We start from the raw sequence: 6304 nt of genomic DNA, 5'->3' as shown, positions 1-6304 counted from the left end.
TGAGAAGGGCTGAATCTTTGAATTGGTCTATCATCTCCTCCAGAAGATTGACTCTATGAAGTTTTATGGTGATATGCACAACATCATATGAAGCTGCGGAACTACTTGCTACATCACCTACAGATGCTGACTCTGGAGTAAAGTTTGCGGTGCTTGTTGGGAGAGATGTGCTGGATGTATTGTCACCTGTAGATGCTGTGTCTTGAGTGATGAGTGCTGAGCTTGTTCTGGGAAAGAGGACTGATGTGATGTTAAGATCCTCATCGACCTGCAGTACAGGCTGATATATCAATGTGTCATCCATTTGGCTAGCCATGGGTTCTCCAGGGGCCAAGCATCACCTCAGACGTGTCTAGGAATGCCTCTGTATCAACAGTTAGAATAAGTTGCTCATCTTCTTCATGCATGCCATTCAGTTGTACATCCATGTTCACATTTGATTGTCCCCCATCACAGTCTTCATCATCCTCATCTTTTGGGGCCTTAGTGCACAGGTAAAATCTTAACACTCCCATTTTTAGTATGCTGTACAGTTCTCCAACAGTAATAGCTTCATCAAAAATAGCTTCTTCCTGATAGTCTAATATGTCATGATTAATGTTTCAAATTTTCCAAATTTATTTTGTCCTTTTGGGAAGAAAATATCTTTGGCATACTGTAATATGTTTTCTTTTTTTGATTCTTTGGGAATATCAAGGGTCCTTGTCCCCCCCCCTCTGCGTTTTCGGACTTGTTTACATTCGTGGATCCACCCCAACTCAATTTTTCTTGTCATTTTTTCTGCCCATTTGTTGTTTTTCGCATAACTTCTTTTCCGTTTTGCAGTAGAAGTCTCCTGGTTATTAGTGTCATCATCATTACCACCAATGCCCATCTTTTTTTTCAGTTTTTCAAGCATTGAAAGTTTTGTTGATTCTTTTGCACTTGCATCATTATGTTGCAAACAGAAGCGTCTTGCTGCAATCCGATCTCCATAAGTTGGAATGTAGCCAGCCAGAGTGTTGTCATCCATACAATCAATGACTGTGGCATCAATCTGTCAAGACAGACATAATAATTACAACTGAAGTACAAGACTACATTACTTATGAACACACAAAGGAAAAACAGAGGGGTAGTAGGTGATATATAATAAGTATAGTTGGTATAATACCCTTGCCCTTACCAACTGTCTACCTGGACTGGACCTCTACACTCGCTGCCACAGTTTGTTTTCTAGCCAGCACTCGATGCTCGAATGTGTTTGACTGTTGCGATAATTGAGTTCCGTGATCGATTATTCCTGTCTGATGTCGTTGCCAAGTGATTGAGTAAACAATTGTTACCACATCCTTGCGTCTGTGCGTATTTATTATTATATTATAGGAAACCCACATCAAGCGATAGTATAATAATACAGCGCTGGACAAACTGCACAACAATGAGAGAAAGAGAGAGGGGGAGCGGGAGAGTAAGAGTGGAAATGGCCCTGGCACAATCAGGAGCTGGCTCTGATCGTTCACTTCGAAGAGCCGTCTCGTTCGTTCGCCCAGACACATCACTAAAGCTAAAGCAAAGTGCCCGATGGGGTTAGCTTTAGCTGCTGCGCCAGGATTCGGCTTATGTTGTAGAGAGTTTGCTCGTTTCTTTTCCTACTGATATCTCGCTGTGATCCCGGAAAACAGATAGATGGGTAGAATAGCACCGAAGTATTGCTAAAAGGCAACATTTACTGGTATTGCCACTGGCATTTTATCCTAAATAGATTTTATACATTTGCTATAACAATGTTGTGGACATTGCAGTGCCTTCCTAACCCATAGCAAATTCTATGCTAAGTGTGTTTTTCTTCCTCATACTCAGCGTTAGAGTATGGCAACCCGACCGAAGCCCGACGGGCCCGGTCGGAACCCGACAGGCCAGGCCGGACTCGGACAAAAAATTAGAATGTCTTGTCGGACTCGGGTCGGGCTCGAAAGCAAGCAGACATCGTGAAAATTATAAACAGCCAGAGGACATGTTTCAGTTCATTGCAAACGTCAGTTTTTGTGATAAACATAAATAATTGAATATGCATAAATGAAAATGTTGGTAGGCTATTCGTGCCTCATGCCGTGCAGCATGCATCTGTGTGCATCTGTGGTCTATGCATGCTCGGTGCGCACGCACGCATATCGAACATTCGAACAACTTTACATTAAACACGTGCGATCAGTGCAGCCGAGCTCAGTTGGCTGGAAGCGCTATGGAGGACATTAAAAGAAAAATAGCTTCTGGAGAACTGAAAGTCGTGGAAAATGAGAGGGGGAAATCCACCTTATGGAAACGCTTTAAGCTACAATGGATTATGGTGGATTATGGTGGATTATGGTGGATAATGGTGCGCTGTCACCAATGTGTATTTACTGATTGGGGTGCGCCGTTTTGCGTTGGTCACTGGTCTCGGGCTTCCGGCGGGCTCGGACACAAATATTTTAATTAATCTCGGGCTCGGGTCGGATTTGAGAACTTTTCTGTCGGTTGAGGGCTGGGCTCGGACAGAAAAATCCGGCCCGAGCCAGGCTCTACTCAGCGTGTAGCTGCTTCTACAAACAGTCGAGGAGCTGCAGGCTTACTGGCTAGCTAAATTAGCCACCGTAAGCTAACCATAACGATTGAATTAGATGGGCTGTAAAAATGACACTTTTACTCAGCAATTACATTTACATGATCTTGCTCCATGCGAAGGAGACAGTCTTCTGGCACGCCACGACCTCGAAGATATATGGACAGTTGAGCATCCGCATTTTGAGACATGACGATGTGTCATGCGGCGCCAACTTCACAGTGGGAGAAGCAAATAGGCTAGTATCTTAAAACCATACTCTCGCGTTATAACGTGAAAATATCTTATCTTGAAATAACGTGATAATATCACGTTATAACGTGAAAATTTGTATCTTGAAATAACGTGATAGTTTCATGTTATAACGTGATAAATATATTGTTAAAACGTGAAAAAGATATTGTTATAACAATAAACTTTTCACGTAATAACGTGATACTGAGCCTCCTTTTTTTTTCGTAGAGTGGCAGCAATACGCTTCCGTAGCTCTGGCATTGATGCCATGTTCTTGGATTACTGAAAACAAGAGTGGGAGAGGATTTGGGCTGAAAAAAACAAGCTAGTTTTTTGTTTGTTTAAATAGGGTTTAGACAGTTCTGTGGGTTGAAAAATCCCTAACTCTGTTCGGATATTTGATTAGTTACTTTTTTTTATCATTTATGGGTGTTTGTTCCGATGTGTTCCAGCATCTTTAAGTGCCTATACTCAGTAGCAGGAGCTTCACGAGCCCAGCAGGTGGCAGACTGTGTCGCCGATGCATGCTGTGCTGTACACTCATGTCATGTGCTGTAGTTCCACAAAATGGCCAGAAGAGGTCACAGTTTTCAAACTTTTGATTACTGCACTTTCTGCCAAACAGGGTTAAAGGAAGGAAATGTGTGTTCTCTATAGTCACAAGAGAGCAGGTTAGAATATTAAACATGTTATACTTTCGCTCTGTTTCAGTACAGTTTGAGATGAAAAAAATCAGAGTCGCAAGTTTTGGCTTTAAATGGGTGCAGAAGTGCAGAAAAACTCTGAAGGCAAGAGTTAAATCATCACATTGAATTTCTTTTAAACTGTAATTTGCAGACAATAACTGCCCAAAGTACAGTGGTGTGGCCACCTTACAACAAGAGGGTTCCAGGTTCAACTCCCGCCGGGGCCTTTCTGTGTGAAGTTTGCATGTTCTCTCCGTGTATACGTGGATTCTCTCCGGGTACTCTGGCTTCCTCCCACTGTCCAAAAACATGCATGTTAGGCTAATTGGTGTCTCTAAACTTTTCCTTAGGAGTGAGTGTAAGCGTGTGTGGTTGTTTGTCTTGTTTGTCTCTGTGTGGCCCTGTGATAGACTGGCGGCCTGTCCAGGGTGTACCCCTCTTGCCCGATGACCGCTGGGATAAGCTCCAGCCCCCCCGCAACCCAACCGACGGATTCAGCGGGTATAGAAAATGGATGGATGGATGGAACTGCCTATCTATTTACAAATTCAATTTCCAGAAAAGTTGAGACATTTTCTAAAATGGATTTAAAACTAAAATCTGTGGTATTTTTTTCAAACATTTCTTTTTAGACTTTTTTGGGGCAAAAACAACTCCACAGAATTTCCTTTTCTTTCTTTTTTATTGCATCTTCACTAACAAACTTGATTGTATTTAGAACATTTTAAAACATTTATGTCAGCAACACTCAAATAAAGTCGGGACAGAGTCTTGTTCATTATTGTGTTACGTCACCATTTTAATTGTAACTTCTGTTTGGAAACAGAGAATACTGCTGTTGTAGTGGAATCTGCTTCCATTCCATTCTTACTGAACACAAGATTTCAGCTGCTCCACAGTCCTCGGTTGTTGCCGTCGTCTGATTCTCCTCATCCAGAATGAGGTCTGATATTTACCTCGCAAAAGAGGCAACTTTAGTGGTAGCATATCTCCGCAAAATCTCAACATGCACATCTGCAGCAGTCTGCAACCTTTAACCTCTCTGTGCACACTCATGTGAAAAAGTAAGTAAAATTAGGAAACTAAAACATCTGTTGAACAGTAATACACTACATATCCCACATTGTTAGTATTTGTTCACAAAAACAATGTCGAAATGTAGAAGAAATATATGAAAAACTCTTACTGTTTCAATATTATATATAATTGATTGATTGATTTTTATTTATTTGTTTATTTTGTCATTTAGTCATTTATTTTTATTTAGTTAGTAGTAGTATTATTATTGTTGTTAATACAATCATTGTAAATATTTAAAAAAATGTTGAGCTACTTGACGAATTTGAATTTCCCCCATTGGGGGATGAATAAAGTATTTTTCTATTCTATTCTATTCTATTCTATTCTATTCTATTCTATTCTATTCTATATAATTAGGAGGGTAAGTAGCAGCCATGTGCTGCGAATAAAAGGCACTTGATGAAGTGATCATCAAACAACTGCGAACACCTCTATAAAAGCAGAGGTTTTGACAGTTTGTTGATCTGGAGCATTCAGGTTGGAGGAGTTTGTGAACTTTAAAACTATGTGACTTTTGATATGCAAGCTGCCGGGCCTGAAACTGTCCTAAAGCGCAAGGGGGCTGAGATATAGCAGTTCATAACTTAGGTTTCCAGATGCTTGATGTTTTTGTGGGCTTTTGATGGCATCGTTGTGGCCTCCTCGCAGTCACAGAGTTCACCATCAACTCTTCTGTATGCCAAAGTATTCTAAAAATCAAATGTGCGGCCATCTGTCCGACAGCTAAAGCTTGGCTGAAACTGGGTCATCCACAGGACAATGATCCCGAACACAGCAGCAAATCTACAACAGAATGTCTGAAAAAGAAAAGACTGAAGGTGTTGCAAAGGTGTGGTCAAAGTTCAGACCTGTACCAGACTGAAATGCAGTGGTTGGACCTCTATTGAGCTGAGTGGGCCAAAATTCCGCCACAACAAGGTGAGACTGACAGAAAAATGATTAAACTTCCCAGTCATTGCTGCTAAAGGTGGTCCAGCAGTTATATTTTGATATATCTTGAATCATGATGTGTAGTATCTCATGTACTCCTTTTGCATTCTGGCAGTTTTGGGAAAAATAAAAAATGGTTCAGTGTAAGATGATCATGTGATGATCTTTTGAGGTTGTATTTCCCTTATTTTAAGGGCTGGTAAGTATCAAGTATCCTTTCCCTCCTAAACTATATTAGATGTTAGTCCAACTGAGCTGCAGCTTGGGGGCATTGTTGAATCCTGCCTTGGCTTTACAACTGAAAGATATTCAGACTTTATCCAATGCTTTATTTTATAATCTTAATTAGTATTACAAGTATTTCTAATTCCACTCCCCTGATGTTCTTTATGTAACTTACTGTCCACGATGACTTCGTAAGAGAGGAAAAGGTGAGTGACAAAATGGATTAAAAACAACACCTTTAGAAAAAAAAATTTGTGTGTGTGTTTTAAGTCTTTCTGTCAGTAGACCGTGGTGCAATTTTGAATATTTTTTTTAAATCAATGTTTTCCTTATTTGACGTTCGACTAATGTCCGTCTATATTTCCTCTTTCTATTTTTCCGTCTAGGTTATCTCCCCCCCCCCTTTTTTTTTCTTCTATAAAACTCTTCCTCGAGCCTCGACTTTTCATGTTCAACAAAAGAGTTTCAGCGACCAACCTTAAACCACACTGTAACCTCTATTTAACCACTCTCTACTCAAACGTAACCAAGAAATGTCATTTCCTACAGTAATCCTGTCACGTGA

The sequence above is a fragment of the Odontesthes bonariensis genome, chromosome 18, assembly GCF_027942865.1.
Source record: "Odontesthes bonariensis isolate fOdoBon6 chromosome 18, fOdoBon6.hap1, whole genome shotgun sequence".
Classification (NCBI taxonomy): Eukaryota; Metazoa; Chordata; class Actinopteri; order Atheriniformes; family Atherinopsidae; genus Odontesthes; species Odontesthes bonariensis.
Note: the sequence above shows the minus strand (reverse complement) of the source record.